A 16,176-nucleotide genomic window follows, 5' to 3' on the forward strand; every position below is an offset into this window, starting at 1 on the left:
AGAGTGCCACTAATTTGCACAACAGTTTATAGCAATGCCAAGGTGCTCAAAACAGCTCCCCAGCCATTTTCCAAGCGTGCTGTTTGTGCTCAGACCCTTACTAACTTAGAACCTACATCGTGCCTACACTGTAGCTGACCAGCTTGCTTCACTGTATCTTCCTTGTTGTCTCTCAGAGTTCTCACAGCTGCAATGATGCACAAAGTTAACTGAAATGCTGCATATGCAGAGGTAAATTTTAAACACATGTGCCCAGCTAAGGCAGTAGTCCGTGTGTGGAGGTTAGACACAAGTTGTTCTAGCAACATACATCCATTCCTGAAAATGCACAAGAACTAGAAGGTGACTTTTCATACCCCATGCTGAAAACAGTTTTCTAAGGTATTTCTCACTTTCTGCCTTAAGTCACTCTCAGTCACCTGAATGTAGGCACTCTGACAGCACATTACAACGTATGAAGCTCTGCGCTGCAGCCACAGCACTGACAGATCCTCCTTCCTTCTCTGGCTGGGTCTATGACGATCAGCATACAAACACAGGGAGCTCCTTCTGCTGCCTGGAAGCAGCTCCCTTTCAACAGCCCTCCCTCATCATCCTCCCTGGCAGAGCCACGGAGTGTGAAGAATTCCAGGAGTCTGATTAAGAGCATGGGAGTTATCAGGTGGCAGAGGCTTTAGAAGACTGGGATGAAGTCTCAGAGACTGGACCACGCATCAGAGGATGCTGCAAGGAGGTGAAGCTCTTTTGCAGAGCTGCAGGAAGGCTCAGCACTTAAAAAGTATGGGATGCTGGAGATCCAACTCAATACTTCTCATGCTGGGAGTACAACTAAAGTGCCATGTACAATATTGTAGCTCTCCCAGAGCAATTCTAAAAGACGTTGAGATCTCTACAATGAAGGGTGGGGAAAAAAGGAGAGAAGCGAGAAGCATCTAGGACTCAGATGGAGAAGCAAAAGGACATTCCTAAGTCAACACCAAGGTGGACACATGGATTGGGTTGTCACGAGGCTGTGCTGTCTCATGAGGCAATATGCAAATTGATGGCAAGTCATGCAGTGGTCCCAAGGGAGACACAAAAGGCTAAATAGTACAGTGCAGCAACACGGGACTCGTGAAACCTCAGTTTTATTACTAGGTTTGCTAGGATCTGAGGGATGACCTTGGATGAGTCACTCCATCTTCCTGTGCCTCTGGCTGCCACCTGGCTAATTAGACCAAACTATTTGGTGCAAAAGCTGCCTCTAGCTACAGCTTGGTGTGGCAGGTAGCACCAGTGGTCAGTGACCTGGCCCAAAGCCACGCAGCACTACTGGAATAGGGAGAGCACCTGCAGCCAGCCGCCTGCAGAAGTGCTGAATGCACACCGAGTTAAAAAGGCCGCATGACTAGGCGGCTCTCAGCACCAGCTTCGTCTGCTCAATCATCTGTGTCACGTGGATTCCTGAATTTACCAGAGTTTTTTTTTCCAGGGAGCCTGAAGGTGCATCTCTGAGCCAGATACACGCATTTGTATTTAACAGCATCCTCAATAAGCTGCTCTGTACAGCAGTTGAGTGAGTAATTAAAGGAAATGGTGCTGCAGTAAAGCTCCTCATCAGCAACCTAATTAGCATTCTGAAAATAATTAACATTCCTTTCTATAAAGGGAACAGATGACCCATTACATCCATCTGACAAGCAAAACAAATGCTCAAGGTAAGGGAGCTCTGTTCCTGGGGGGGTGAGCATGAGAAACATCCAGTAGCAGACACTAATGCCTGTGACTCATGAGGAATGGCCTGTGCAGGTGGGCAGGCAGGACTGGCATGGGTCTGATGTGTACATCCTCTCTAAGGTGCTCTCTCCTCTGCCTCTGTGACCTGCCAATAATACTGAAAAATTCTGCACTCCAACATCTCTTGAAAGCCAGATTTACATGCTCTCAAACTCAACCACTTACAGTCACATACATCTCTCTCCATATACAAGAATTCCCCAAAAGGTCAAAACACTCCCAAAATTCTCATTAAAATAAATGACTTTATGTCACATGCAGCTTATTTCTGTTTTGCACAGGAACAGCTGAGGCAATGATTACATGAAGCATTAAGCACAGATGCCCAGTTTCACAGGATGGTACTGAGATCAGTTAACATGCTGAAAAACTTCGGTATATGTTCCTTGATCAGTGCTTGTTTGAGATCAGCGTGGATGAGCAGAGTCACAGATGCACGTACATGTGAGAAGTAAGCAAAGGACACAGGTCAGCATATCACTGACTGGTACAAGAACTGTGGCACTGTCACAGCATTATCACACGCATTGTTACAGCACAGGACAATGGAAAGGAGAAATAAGCCATGATACAGCCAAGCTTCCTGACATCCACGTATTCAGGTAACGTGGTGAACATAATAAATGACAGACTGGCAGTTGCATTTTTCAGCCATTTCTATGTTTGATGTACATTTACACTTCCCTGGCAGAAGAGCTGAATACTCACAGCCTTCAACTGTGACTGCAGTGAGGCAAAGCTCAGCCGTACAAAAGCTTCCACAGTTACATCACTATGGAAACCACAAATCCACCGCCTGCTCTGTTTGTCTACTTCTTTCTCCAGTTTAAAAAAAAATAAGTATTCTTCCAGTCTATCCTCTTCTCGCTGCTAAACCAGACCACAGGAGGACAAACCCTTTTTACAGGTTGGGAGTTATAGTGACTTGATTGAAATGCCTTTGAGTTTCCTTCCTCAGAGCTTATATTTGTGGAAGAACGTTTGAACTGCTCTCAAAATGAAGTAGGGGACATTACAAGTCACCTCTAAGTGCAAGGATTGAACTTTTGCTTTAAGAAGCCCATCATTTCTGTAGAAGCTGCTAGTTACAGGTAGCTTTACCCACACTAAAAGTGTAAATACCTCTCAACAAAAGTCTAATAGCCAAGAGCAAGTCTGGAAGATTTAGAAGGAAAATGGGGGAAAATAGTCAAAACTCTGCAGTATGGTATGCTTGTTTCAGCCTGGGTACATGACATGGCTGAAGCAATCTTCATACCAACAAGTCAGAGGGAAAAAGCAAAAGAGAGTAGAAACCCCTCCACATCTGTGTATTTTGTGCTGAAGAACAACCTCTGAATAAACCTTCAGCAAAGGTTTCTCTCTCCCTGAGCTCCCAATGCACCTCTTACCTGAGCTCAGAGCAGTTCACGCTATGAGCAGAGAATTTAGCCTCTGAAGTTTCATAAGTTTTTGGCACCTCTCAGCATCAGCTGCCAACAAGGTTTCTAACTACTATGCAGACAAATGACCACTAGTAAATGAGTTGAGAAAAAAAAATCAAACATATTTTATAGAAGTTCCCAATATCTTCTTCACTAAGGTGCTCCACATGGAAAGAAAAATCAAATCCTAGCTGTGCTCAGAAGGCTTACAGCAGATGACCCCCTTACCACCTTTTGCAAAACAGGCCAGAGCAGTCAACACTTCCACCTTGGTCCTGACTCATTTCCCCCACCTCACAGACAATTCCAGGCTGCTATTAGTGGACACATCCCAGTTTTGCTGGTGCTACTTGAGTTCTTACCAGCGGCCCACAGGACGATCAAAGGTTACCGCTGTGTCCTCAAGGATGTCACAACGACAGTGCACAAGCCAGTTTTGTGGAGGGCAAGGTGAGCAGAGTGCTGATCACAGCCTGCAGGGTCATGTCCCCGTGGCTGTGGAAGCAGATCTGTCTCCATCTCCGGCAGCCAGCATCCTGAACAGCCTGAGTGGATGGAACATACAGGAGGCACTGGAGGAATGAATTATTCATAGTCTTGTTCTGCTGCCAATGGATCTATGTTTTCTTGTGCCCATGCGGCACTCAGTTTTTGTTTTAACAGTAATAGGAGATGTCTGCGCTTCCTTTGATGGCTCTTGAGGGCATGCGATAAGCAGCATTTGCTCCACTCGCAGCAATAGCACCATACACCACAGCGCTTGCCAGACACGGCTTTCTTCAGAAGCACTCAGAGCTGCATCGTTGACAAAACGGCTGGATTCGTTCCAGGGCTCAGTCCAGCAGCAGCAACCTTCCCGGGAAGCTGCTGACACTTGCTTTGTCATAACCTTGCAGCACTGGCCCGAGCCTTACTGCTCAGCAGATGACGTGTTTTGACCAACTGAAGCCCCGTGTTGGGCTGCACAACCAGCAGCACGAACACACCCAGAGCCCGAGGCAGCAGCTGACCCCTCACCACGAGCATTGCCACAGTTCAGCCTGCTGCTTTCCTCCAGCAGCTGACTTGGTCAGCTTGGTCATTGAGAGATGGCAACGAGACCCCTGAGGCAGAGGACAAGCTGAGGGAGGCAGGTGCTATGCAAGTCTGCACGTGGAGGTGGTGCATAAGGAAAAGTCAAAGCGAGCTCCTAGTCAGATAGAGCACTGTGCACGACCTACCATGAAGCCTCACCCACCACACCGAAAACAAGACTATAGCTTGAACTGCAAGCCGTGTCAGAGCACCAGCACCTAGCCCCCTGTTGGGCACCACACCACGTACCACAGACTCGCAGAGCGCTCTGAAAAGGCTGCAGGGTGTGCAGACTGCCGTCGTGGTCCCGCAGTGTCCAGCCCATCTGCCTGGATCAACGTAAAGCTTTGCTCCAGGTTTTAAATCACCTTCTGATTTGATAGCATTTTACATCCACGCTAGGCAAGCGTAGCAGGCTGCAACAGACAGAGGCAAGCTGAGCCTGAGAAGATTAGCAGAGTAGCACGTTGGTGAATCAGGTGCAGAGACTGCACTGCTTGGTAGGGCCAGGAATAGACTGCACATCATCTGACTCACACCTGGGCTTCTACCAGAGAAATCAACCCTCCGCTCTTTACCTACTGCTCTCCTTTAGTTCAGACACTGTTCCACTGTCCTGATTGTTTTAACTGCCTGAGGCCGTGTGTGTGTGAGGTTTTAAAGAGACAATAGCGCTGGAATAAGTTTGGCAATACAAATTACGAGCGATCAGAACAACGTGACACAAAGCGGAATGAAATCAAGGGCAACGTGTGCAAGCAGTGACCTTATTTACACCTCCAGAAAGCAACTCAAAGATTGAACTGGTGGAAATCACTTCACCTCTAGACCATCACCCATCCACTCTGCACATTTGAATTTCAAAGGTCACGTTCACAACCCATTCACCTCTGTGCTTGGAGAACTGCTCTGATTTTCTGCCCTAGAGCCCACTCCTGCTGCTTTCAGCCCCCAGCTCTTACCTCTTCTGGGGAGGGATCCTGGAGCTCTCCCGCTTTTGGGCCCCGCTTTGCTCCTGGCTCACAGCATCCGCAGAGCAGCCGGGTTGTCTCCAGCAGGTCCAAGCCTCCTCAGACGCCTGCCGCTTCCGAGCCCGCTGCGTGTGACCAACAGCTAATACGCTGAGCAGGCAGCCTTCCTAGAGCAAAGCAGCACAGTTTTATTTCAACCGAGCGCAGTCTAAGAGGCTTTAGGCACCTAAAGAGCTAGGTGTGCAGAGAGCTTAGCTCCAGTACGTGGGGTGTGGGAGGCCTGACCCCGCAGAGCCCCAGGTGTGCCTGTACCTGCCCCTCACCCGGGCTGGCTCCTGGCAGCTGCCTCTCCCCTGCCTGGGCTGGGTCTTTCCGCTCTTCACTGTCCCTCTGGAGCCCAGCCACAGCAAACACCCGGGCAACTTCACTGGAGCCAGTGACCAAAGGTTCCTCACCACTACCATCTCAGCCAAGGTCTTGTTTAACCCTTGAAGGGTCTGCCAATGTTCTCTCTATATTTTTCCTTGACAGTCAACCCTTTTTTTTTTTTTTTTTTTTTTTTTTTTTTTTTTTAAGTAAGCTGCTGACTCCTTTTCATCCCAACCCTCCTTCTCCTAACATTGCCTGCCCATCTCCCCCACATCTTCACTTCTCCCAGCATCTCTCATTTCTTCTTCCCCCCTCCATGCCTTCATGTAGGCAGGTCCCTGCCACTGCCCCCCACCCCAGCCCGTTTCGGGGGCCACATGCGCCGCTGCTTCTCCCCTGCTCTGGCGAGGAGACTGCCTTTCGCCTCTGCATCAGGCTCAGGCAGTAAGCAGAGCCCGCGAGCGTCTCCATCTCTTCAAGCACTGACATTTAGGATGCCACGCTCCTGGTTTTCACATAAGTCACACCTTGAGGTGCCAGCTCCAACACAAAAATATCCAGCACCGTACTAGCTTCAGCCTCACAGATCTTACACTCGCAGGGCTTGTCTACACATAGACATTTTCTGGATTAATTGCATGTGAAGACGTTACAGAGCAGGAACATTTACGTGCCAGACTGTGTAACAAATGGGATCTTCACATCATCCTGATGAATCTGAGTTTTTGAGCACCTAAATCCAACAGTAATTCAAGAGAAACAAAGTATTTTCTCTTAAAAAAAAAAAAAAGGACACCACACTGTTTTTATTTAGATAACACCGAACTACAAAAACACTCCAATTAAAAACGCAGATTGAATAACTAATCCTCCCCCAACAAAACCTTCCCACCAAGATTAACGGAGTGATGAATAGCATAAAACCACTAATTAAATCAATGTAACATGGGTATTATAGAGACATTCAGTGCTTTCTGCATGCGCACCGATTCTTGCATCTACTTCAGAGCCTCTCTTAGCACGAGCAGTAGTTGCTATTTTAACAGCCAGGTATTTGTACATCAGATTGGAAGAGAACTTCGTTGTTAACCAGCTCTGGTTTAAATTGCTGTAAACTTAATGTTCCCACAAATGATTTGCACGTATGCTACTTCCATTGTACGCGTTTTGTCACAGTTGGGTATAGGTTTCTGCTGAACTATTCATCAGACACATGTAAACAACATCTCAAGGAGTATTTCCAAGAAACGCTTTTTATAGAATACTGGGAACCTCTTTTACATAGTCAGATCTATTTGTCTGCAAATTGATTTGAAAAAGAGTGAAGAACAACAGGCTCCCGGCTCCTTCAATGCACACACCTGAGCATTAGGAAGCACACTACTGCACCTAGCCCACGGGCTGTGCTTCGGGGACACCCGGTTTGCTTCTTTGTTCAGGTAAGAAACAGATCCCATCTCCTAACGCAGATGAGGAACTGTCACAAACACACCCCAGTGTCTGTCACAGGGCTGAACACACTCTGGAACAAGCTAAAGCAACATTTTGGAAGGGGTATATTTATTGCCAGCTGAGCTCAAGGAATCACAGTTCGAGTGCTCCCTCCTGTCTCAAAGGCTTGGCGTGAAAGAAGAGGGACAGAGCGGGGCCAAGCAGGCCCTCTTGCAGGAGGACAATGCAGATGCCTCACCAGAACCCACCTACATATGGCTGCTGTTCCCCAGAGGCTTCAATTAACCTAACTTTGGGACAACGCCGCCCTGCTCTGCACCTTGCCACACAATTCAGCCCCTTCCCTGGCACCCACGAGGTGCCACAGTGACCCAGACCAAGGGATGTGTCATCCATTTGACCACTACCCCCAAAAAGCTGGTAGTTCTCAGCCGTATCACTTCCCAGGTTTGGCTCACAGGCCACCACCCAGCAGGAAGGAATTCCTTTTTTTGAGAAGAAAAACAAACAGAAGGAAGCTTTTCATTTCTAAGAGCTCAAAATGCTTGAGAAATCATAGCTTTAGTTTCTTGCATATCTACACTTGAAAGAAAATAAACACTGAAGAAACTCTTCATTAGCAAATACTGCATCGGAATACGTGAGCGGAGAGGTAGAGCTGGAGGTAAGGGCTTGATTTCAAAATCTAAAACCCACAGACTCAGGCTTCCTTGTCAGTGCCTGCACTTTAGTACAGCTCGGCAATAGCACTCATCAAACGAGAATAATGGAGATGAAATTCCTGACTGCTAAATGGTTACTTGCATTTTCCTTCAACCATCTGCTTATGCTTTTTCCTGATTTCCAAAGTGCTCCAAAGAAAGCTCAGGTCCATGCAACTACCTAGTGATGAAAATGAACATTTCCACCAACAAAGACACTGAGCAGCATTGTGGCTCAGTTTATCTAGGTTTCTCCTGGGGAGAAAGTGCCAGGTTTGGAAATAGAAAGCAAGCATCTGTCTTCTCGGAAACTCACCCCGCTCTGGCACAGCTTACATGGAGCATGGTGCAGGTCTCACTGCCAACCAGACCCCAACACACCCTTCCTCCCCCAACACCTTTCGATCAGGGCTTTTGAACCCATACACAGACCAGTTGGGATCTGAACATCTCAGCAACCCAAACACAGGAGGTGTGGCTGAGCCTCCTTCCCAAGAGGAAGGGAAGAAAAAAGACTGTAGAGAAGAAATACAAAGTGCAGCCATAGCTAGGGCACACCACCACTGCGCCATCCCCACTTCCCCAGGAGGAAATCCCCCTTCTGGAAGAGGAGCAGCAGCAGCAAGGTTCCAAACCCAACTCTCTAAAGCAGCAATTTCCTGAGAAAAACAAAGTATCTGGAAGGTTAGGAGAATACTTTCCCAGATACCTCTACAGCCATCCACTGTTTCTACTAAAGGCTTCTGGCAAAGCCTCAAGAAGCACATCAGACCTCCAGTTTCACATTTTCCTCCTAAAAGCCCTGCCACCACCCAAGAGCTGAAGAGGCACAGGCAGGTGCTGGCACCCACACACACCTCCAGTATCTGCAAACGCTTCTGTGGCCGTTTATCGCCAAAAAGCAGAAACGGGTCTGGAATAACTGCCAAGAGCCTTTATTTCTTCTTGTTGTTATCCTGCAGTCTGTCTTAAAAAAATAAAAAAAGAAGTCAGGTTTCAAACACACACACACACACACTCCCCTGTGCTGGTAGCTCTGTCTCGTGTTATTAGAGTCTCGCTGTTTCCCCACGTACACTTCACTGCTGATGTTCCCTCCGTTCCTTCCCTGCTACGGCAGCGAAAACAAACCAGCTGGCTTTACGCGCGGGTTCTCGTGCATTGCCACAGCTCTCGGTACTTTGGGGTGAACGGGTCTCTGTGTTTGAGGTTTCTCACAGCTTGCCACATATCCCTGCTACGTACCTTTTGGCACGAATCTCTCATCCTTTTCCTTACTACCATGTTCCCAGGGATGAGCTGTGGTCTACTTCCCACAGGCTGCTGGGATCCCGTGGGACAGGAGGTTATTTACTTATATACACTTGCATAGACTTCATTACCTTGAAGAGCTCAGCAAACATTTTTCCCTGTTGATTTCAGGTTCTGTGACGATTTTTTTTCTAAAACTGGGGTTAAAGCTGACCTTGCAGTATGGCGGTTAAGCAGGAAGAGAGTTAAAAGGAGCAACTCTCACAAAACTCCACCTACACTTGCTTTATGAAGAAGTACAGAACACATTACATCATGAAAGCAAAGTCGCTGGCTTTTTGGTAATTGAAGGCAGGGTACCGTCGCCTAGCAACTTATCTGATTACCATTTTTTCAAGTATCACATGCATACTTAGATATGTTGCATAATGTCTCACTTTCAGGGTTCCTAACCTGATAAGAAAAGGGCTACCAAAACTAATGCCCTTCACCTCTTTCCTGGTGAAAGAGAAAGTTCAAGGTAGTAGCTCAAGAACTGGTCAAAACATCAGTATTCCTGAATTTTACTCCTGATTTTTCCTGGCTTGCAGAATGTGCTTATACAAGCATTTTATTTTATCTACTTGTCTGCAAAATGACACTAATAATACCAGCCTCACGGAGAGGCACTGAAAATTCATTAAGAACAGAGAGATTCTCAGAAGGATGCCACGGAAGTGCTGGTGTTAGCACTTACAGCTTTTAGTACTCCAAACGTTGCTAAGCCCTGGACCAAAGCACAGCAAATGTTAATCATTGTCCTGACATTGTCCAGTCCTTGTTTCCCGAACAGCGATCTCATGCCATGAAAACTACATTTCTCTCATCAGAATCTGGCACTTTGTGTGTCTGGTATGTAGCTGGGAAAAGAAACAAGAAGAAAACGAACCTCCCCCCTGCTCCGTGGTAGCACACCCTACCTTGGAATTGGACTACTATGCATTATTGCAGCTCTTGGGGCTCCTACCGTGAAAATCAGAGGTGAATCAGAACATGTGCATACATTACGTTTTTAGATAAGAATATGTGCTACTTAGTGACCTGCTCTTTGAAAAGCTAGTTACGCTCCAGCTGATCTATGAAAGAACAGAGCCTTTAGCTGCCTTTATGGTGAGCACTAATACCTCATGATACAAACATCAAGCTGAGGAATTGCTTCCTGAAGGATATAATAAGCTAAGAGCTGACTTGCACCCTAAGGATTGACCTTTTGAGCATCCATGAGTTATATGCCAATATAATATAACTAATTGTCAGCTTTACATATGCACCTCTGTTTTCCATTTTGCACAAAAAGTGGATGGCTCAGCTGCCTCAGGTGCTGCTGATAGGATACAGCCCCTGTCAGCTCAAGTGACTGAAGATGATGTTTTGGAAAGCCAGTATCTCACCTCCATGTAAAGTATTAACTGGCAATGGAAAACCCCAAGCAAGGACAGCCAACATCTATATTGCCCAAGAATCATTACATTACCTTCACAGCAGCTCCTGTCTTCCTGGCAGACATTAAAACAGTTTTGTGAACTGTGCCCTACATCCTGCAGTTCTTGTGCAAGTCCACTTCCAATTAAAGGCTGATTTTCGAGATCTACCTTGGAAAGAACTGCTGGATCAAAACAAACCAAATCACACAGCACCTATCACACCAGTATGGGAAACCACATACACATGTTAAAAACACCAGAAAGCACAAAAAAAAAAAAAAGCGTTCTTATTCTGGTGGAATTCTTATTCTACTGGAAACATCCTTACCATCAGCCTCAACTGATAGAAAACCCGAGGGAAACACGCTGGACAAAGAACATCCCGCAGGTGACGCGTGCCTACCTTGGTGAGGCTGGCTGAAGAGGAAGCTGCCAGACACCACTCCCACCAGGCACACTGCCGCACGCAGCAAGGAACCAGCCTACCTAGAGCTGTGTACAGACGCGATCCTGCCAGTATCTCTTAGCCACGATGAGGCTGGTGGAGCTGACTGAGCCTGGCCATCTTCTGTGGGTGCACTCCAGCTGAAAACAAACCAAGCCAGGCTCCCCGAACCCAGCAGGCGCTTTGGAGCACGCAGCTGTCCATGCTAAGGAGGGAGCCTCCCCCTTCACAGATACTTCGTCATGCCCCCAGCACAGCACGGTGCCTCGCAGAAGGCTACCGTCATTACCCTGAGCACCTGAGAGCTGGGAAGGAGTCAAGCCACAGCCCCACCAGCTGATGCTATCAACACTTATCTAGGGACTGCTGGCACTTGGATCTTATGCAACGACAGCAAGGCAGCACATTGGCGGTGGAGAAGATTCCCTCTGTAATCTAATCCAGCTTTGAAGGAAGGCTGCGAGGGTGGAGGGGGTTGAAATAAGGTTGAGGCAAACCTTGTGTGCTGGCACTAATAAAGATCTAAAACAAAATGAAGCCAATAAAATGCTTCTCTCTTTTACGCTCACTAATAACTAGACACCTCTGAACTAGTAACCAAAAGGCTCTCGTTCAGATATGCCTACAAACACATTTCTAAAGCAGCCCAGCTTTCATTTAGCCTACAGAGATGCGTTAAAAAGCAGCATCCACCTGCAAATAAATAGAATTTACATTTGTTTCAACTGGCCTGTGAAGGGCATAGGCTTTGGCTTGCACTAGACATTATTGGGTGTATCATTTACAACCAGGAATGTAGCACTGACCAGAAAGAGCACGTTGTTCTCCGTTGGCACAGATGTTGGTAATCTTCCTGCGGAGCCAGAGCCTTTGCCCAGCCTGGCTTGCTTTCAGCACTCTTTCTGGTTGGCTGCACAAGCACCTTCACCTAAGAGCTCGGAAACCATCTGGATACTCCTGCTTCACGTGTTGTCACAGAAATGTGAAAAAACAGCCGCATTTATTTCTGATGTACAAGGAAATCAGCCCTCCGCTCCCCTGCCCAGCCTGCTCAGAGCCTGCAGAGCTAACAGCAAGCAACACGGGCAGGCAGTCAAGTCACCAGGGGGTATTAAAATACATACAGGAAGCAGATCTGAGAAGTAGAAGGGGATCAATTACAGCCCCCTACCAATCATAGCCACAAACAGGTACTACCTTTCACATAGGAAAACATTCGCTCCCTAGAAGATGAACCTTCTTAGAGAAGAAGTAAGGAAAAATACCCTACCTCACCTTTCAAAACAGGCAGATTTGTTTGGAAAGCGACCTCCCATCCGTGCTGCCCGACTTCTCACCCCAGATCCCGCAGAGGAACAGCTTTGCTGGACGTTGCTTCACCCACAGCAGCACAGGAGCACCCAGGCCAGGAGGGAGCGCATCGCTGTTGGCGCAGGGGTCACTCCCCACCTTCAGTGCCTGCCTTCAGCATCTGAGAACTTACCAAGGGATTGCAACCGCCTATGGACTTGGGCAGTGCCTTCCACCAAAGGAAGGAGAGGGGTGGGAGCAGAGGCTTTTCCTGCCTCCTGCTGGCAAACAATTTATCTAAGTAATTGACCCATTTTCTACAGAATAATTAGCCCATGGGAACGAAACACTGCTGCCCTTTAATTAGTCATGTTGGTACCTCTCTTGTCTTACCATGTAATAGTAGGCAGCCTGAGACTGGAAAAAAAGAAAGAAAAAAAAAAAAAAGAAAACAACTTGATTTCATTTCCTTAAGCATGACATTTATTAAAGGCAATCCAGAAACAATGAATCCTAAGGCACAAGTGCCAACAATAAAATTTCCTGTTACTTCTATGATTTCAGTGTCAGCAAACAGGTCTCCTCCGTGCCACTATGTCAAGCTTTTCTTTTGTAGGAGCTTTTCATAACACTTTCCCTTCATCTTCCATGAGGAAAAACTCCCTGTTGTGAAGTGTAAGGACAGGAAGGACTCTGCCTAAAATCTAGGCAGACCTCCCGGATATCAATTTATTAAATTTTATGCAGTTTCCTTGCAACAGATCTCTGTAATCTGGATAAGGACAGAGGTCCTTTAGTCTAAGGAGATTAGATTTACATTCCAGGAACAAAGAACACAAAAAAAACATGCCACAGCCCCCGCAGCAGCTCTAAAACTGGCAAAGGACTGTTTCAACGGGTCTCACAGAGATGACCCATTGCAACCCACAATGTGCTGCAGAGGAAATCTAAAAGCCTGGCCCCAAACTCCACGATAAGCATGATTCTGAGGATACAAACAGGACTTGCCAGCAGAGCACCTAATGCCAGCAAAAAGACCTTTGTGCGCTGTTCTCAGAGGGGTGAGCAACCTCCTCCTCTCCCACTGCCCCCAGACCTCCTCCTTCTGCATGTTCTGCCCCAACCTGGCTCGTTCCTGATGCTTCAGAGGAAGGCAAAAACTAAATTCGTGTAGCTAATTATGCACTGAGAGAAAATATCCTTCCTGCACACAATGCAGTGCCTGCCTGCAGCCCTGTAGCACGAGAACTGAGTACAGCCATTGCCTTAATCAAACGGACAGGTAACACAAGCACGTTCAGGACACTGCAAAACAACTCATTCTCTCTTGATGTGAAGGAATAAGGAGACAGACAAATTAAAAGCCCAAAGGGATCCCTGTATCTGCAATCCTTAGGACTTCTCTAAGGAGCTTAATTAAAGTATAGATTATAAATGATACCTCAATTTAAAGATTCCAATCCCACCATCTCAAAAAGTCTTCCACCTCACCCAAAAACCTCTTTCCCCATTACACTCGAGGTCAGGAACCAGCATCTCGCTTCAAGGTTAAATTCGTCCTTCCCTGCTCGGCACCACATCACGTTATGACATTGTCAGCACAACTGCAGAGCTCCCACTATCAGGTATCATTTCCACACGCATGCAGAGATCTACATTACTCTCAACCCACCTGTCAATCAGCTATCCTTAACTCACGCTGTAGCCCCCTTGACCTTCCTCGCAGACTGCCACGGGACCTCGCAGTAAGAATCCCAAGGTTTGAACTCTCCTGAGGAAGCTGCTCCAGCCTCCCCTGCCACCCAGCTGCGGAGTGGGAACAGCAACGCTGGCCACGGCTGCAGCCGCGCCGCCAGACCTCAGCAAGATGTTATGCAGGCACAGGCAGTATCGGCTCAGCACCTGCTTGCCCCTCCATTTCCCTTCCCCAGGCTGATACTGCTCCCTTCTTCATCATGCAGGATCTCAAAGAGCCTCACAGACAGCAAATAACCTGCTTGTAACGATTCTGCTGTCCTTTGTTTAGGAAGCTGCTACTTGAAGCGTGCAACTTGGAGTTAATGCTTTGTGTTTCAATTTCAAGTCTACCGGTGAAAAACAAACATCTGTGCCTCAGCTTCCCCCCTACAAAAAGGGGAACATCTGTTCAGGGAACAACTATGGAGTCTGCAGGCATGCACAAAGCCACTCAGGGGAAAAATACGTACATTCAACTTCAAGCGAACAACCTCAGTTTATCCCCAGGTAGGGCTGTGCCCCCCAGAACACAGGCATTTCCTGCCATCCCTGCACAGACGAGGCCGTACCTTCTCACCGAGACTAGGCGCTGAGATTCAGGAGCCTCCAGGACGTGCCGTGGGCATCACAGTGCTGTGAGTACAGACTTCCTACAGGGCTTTCCTCAGCGTTGGCCAAAAGTGGCTACAGGTGTCAACGCTTGCGTTTCAGTAAGTCTTCCCTTTCTGTTTCCTACTAATTCTACAGATTTATTTTTTTTCCAGAGCTTCCTATTTACCACCAAGTGGTGGCTAGCCCTGTGTCTAGCTGCTGCAGTACACATATTAATGCTTTTGCACTCCTGGAAGCCATGGAGCAACCCTTTGGGCAATGTGGTCCTCTCGCAAGTCCACAGTGCCCACAGCTCCAGCAGTTGTTGAACTGCTGCCACCTCGCCTGCAAAAAAATCAGCTCCCCCAGGGACTGCATTTACCTTAGGACTACGAGGGAAACACGACAAACCTGTCAAATAAATGGTCAGAGGACAATAGGAAATATTTCACCTGGCAGAGGTTTGCTGCTGCTGCTGTGTAATTAGGAGACTTAACAAGTTTGTGCTTCCCCGGCAGCTGTGGACCAGCAGTGCCAAAAGCTCTCTAGGAAGCCCTAGCGTAAGGACTCGGCTCACCCTGAGGGGAAGAGCAAGCCACCTCGCATCGCATCCCGGGTGCTAAAAAGCCTAGGGCCAGCTTGTGAAACCCTGTGCAAAGGATGGACGGAAGGACTCCGGTTTCCCATCCTGCAGAAATTCGGCCATTCTGAATGCGTTTTCCGTGCCAAAAACGGAACAAGAGCAGCCACCCTGACACCGGCTGAGGTTAAAAAAAGAAGAGGACTCCCTTGCCTTCAGCTGCGGCTAATATCCGGGTCTGTGCCCTCCCGGCGCCGCAGACAACCCGCGGCGAGGATGCCAGCCAGCCCCCAGCCCCCCGGCCCTGCCCCACGCTGATTTTTCCCTTCCCCGGATGAAAACTTGGGCTGAAATCGCTGCAACAAAGGCGTTTGGGAAAGCCCTCGGCTCGATGCAGGGGGCAGCCGCCCGGGAGGAGCCGCTCCGCCTCCAGCACCTCGCCGCTGCCCGGCGCCGCGGGCCCCCTGAGGCGAGGCGGCGGCGCCCCGGGGGTCGCGGCTCCCTCCCTCAGGCCCGGCCCCCGCCGCCCGCCTTTGTCTCGCTCCCGCCGCCAGCAAAGCGAAACCGCCGGCTGCAGCCCCCGCCTTCCGCCCCGGGCGGCGCATCCCCGGGCTCGGGGCCGCGGGGAGGCCGCGGGGCGCTGCCGGCGAGGCACCCGGGCAGGTGCCGCGGCTCCATCCCCCCCTCCCCGTCCCCATCGCCTCACCGCGCTCCATGGGCGCCCCGCGGCCGGCGGCGGGAGGCGAAGCGCGGCCGCCCCGCTCGCCCGCGGTCCCGCTGCGGCCGCACTCTGCACATGCTCGCTCCCGGCAGCCGGCCTGCCCCGCCACCTTCCCTTAACTCTTTCCCGGCTGCTCCGCGCTGCCTGCCGGCCCCCCGGCGGCACCCTGGTGCCGGGCCGCTCGCTGTGAGGCGCCGCGGGCGGTACCTGCGGGAGCGGCGCCGCCCGGAGCCCGGCGGCACGGCCCCGCACTGCGGGAAACAGCCGGCGGCTGGCGGAGGGCTCGTAACCGTGTTACAAGGGGGAAACAGTCCCTGCACGAAGCGGCCTG

The 16,176-nt window shown here is 49.1% G+C and overlaps 2 protein-coding genes across 10 annotated transcripts in view; both read right to left on the minus strand.

The window, feature by feature from the left end:
* Window positions 1-5,352, minus strand: part of RAD51B (RAD51 paralog B) — a 458,335-nt gene extending 452,983 nt beyond the window's left edge. For all 6 annotated transcript variants that reach the window (XR_014317663.1, XR_014317664.1, XM_082762401.1 and 3 more), the window contains exon 1: window positions 5,237-5,352. The gene's annotated coding sequence lies outside the window, so the exon portion shown is untranslated. The remainder of the gene's footprint in view (window positions 1-5,236) is intronic.
* Window positions 1-16,176, minus strand: part of TMEM229B (transmembrane protein 229B) — a 92,428-nt gene that overhangs the window by 18,576 nt on the left and 57,676 nt on the right. The window contains exon 1 of one of the 4 annotated variants that reach the window (XM_082762408.1): window positions 13,889-14,000. The exons of 1 other annotated variant lie outside the window; for it this stretch is intronic. The gene's annotated coding sequence lies outside the window, so the exon portion shown is untranslated. Of the gene's footprint in view, window positions 1-3,562; window positions 3,708-5,236; window positions 5,376-13,888; window positions 14,001-16,176 lie in introns of those variants that run through there. 2 more of the 4 variants (XM_082762406.1, XM_082762409.1) reach the window with 2 other exon arrangements.

This window comes from Aythya marila (assembly GCF_965140915.1).
Source record: "Aythya marila genome assembly, chromosome: 5".
Classification (NCBI taxonomy): Eukaryota; Metazoa; Chordata; class Aves; order Anseriformes; family Anatidae; genus Aythya; species Aythya marila.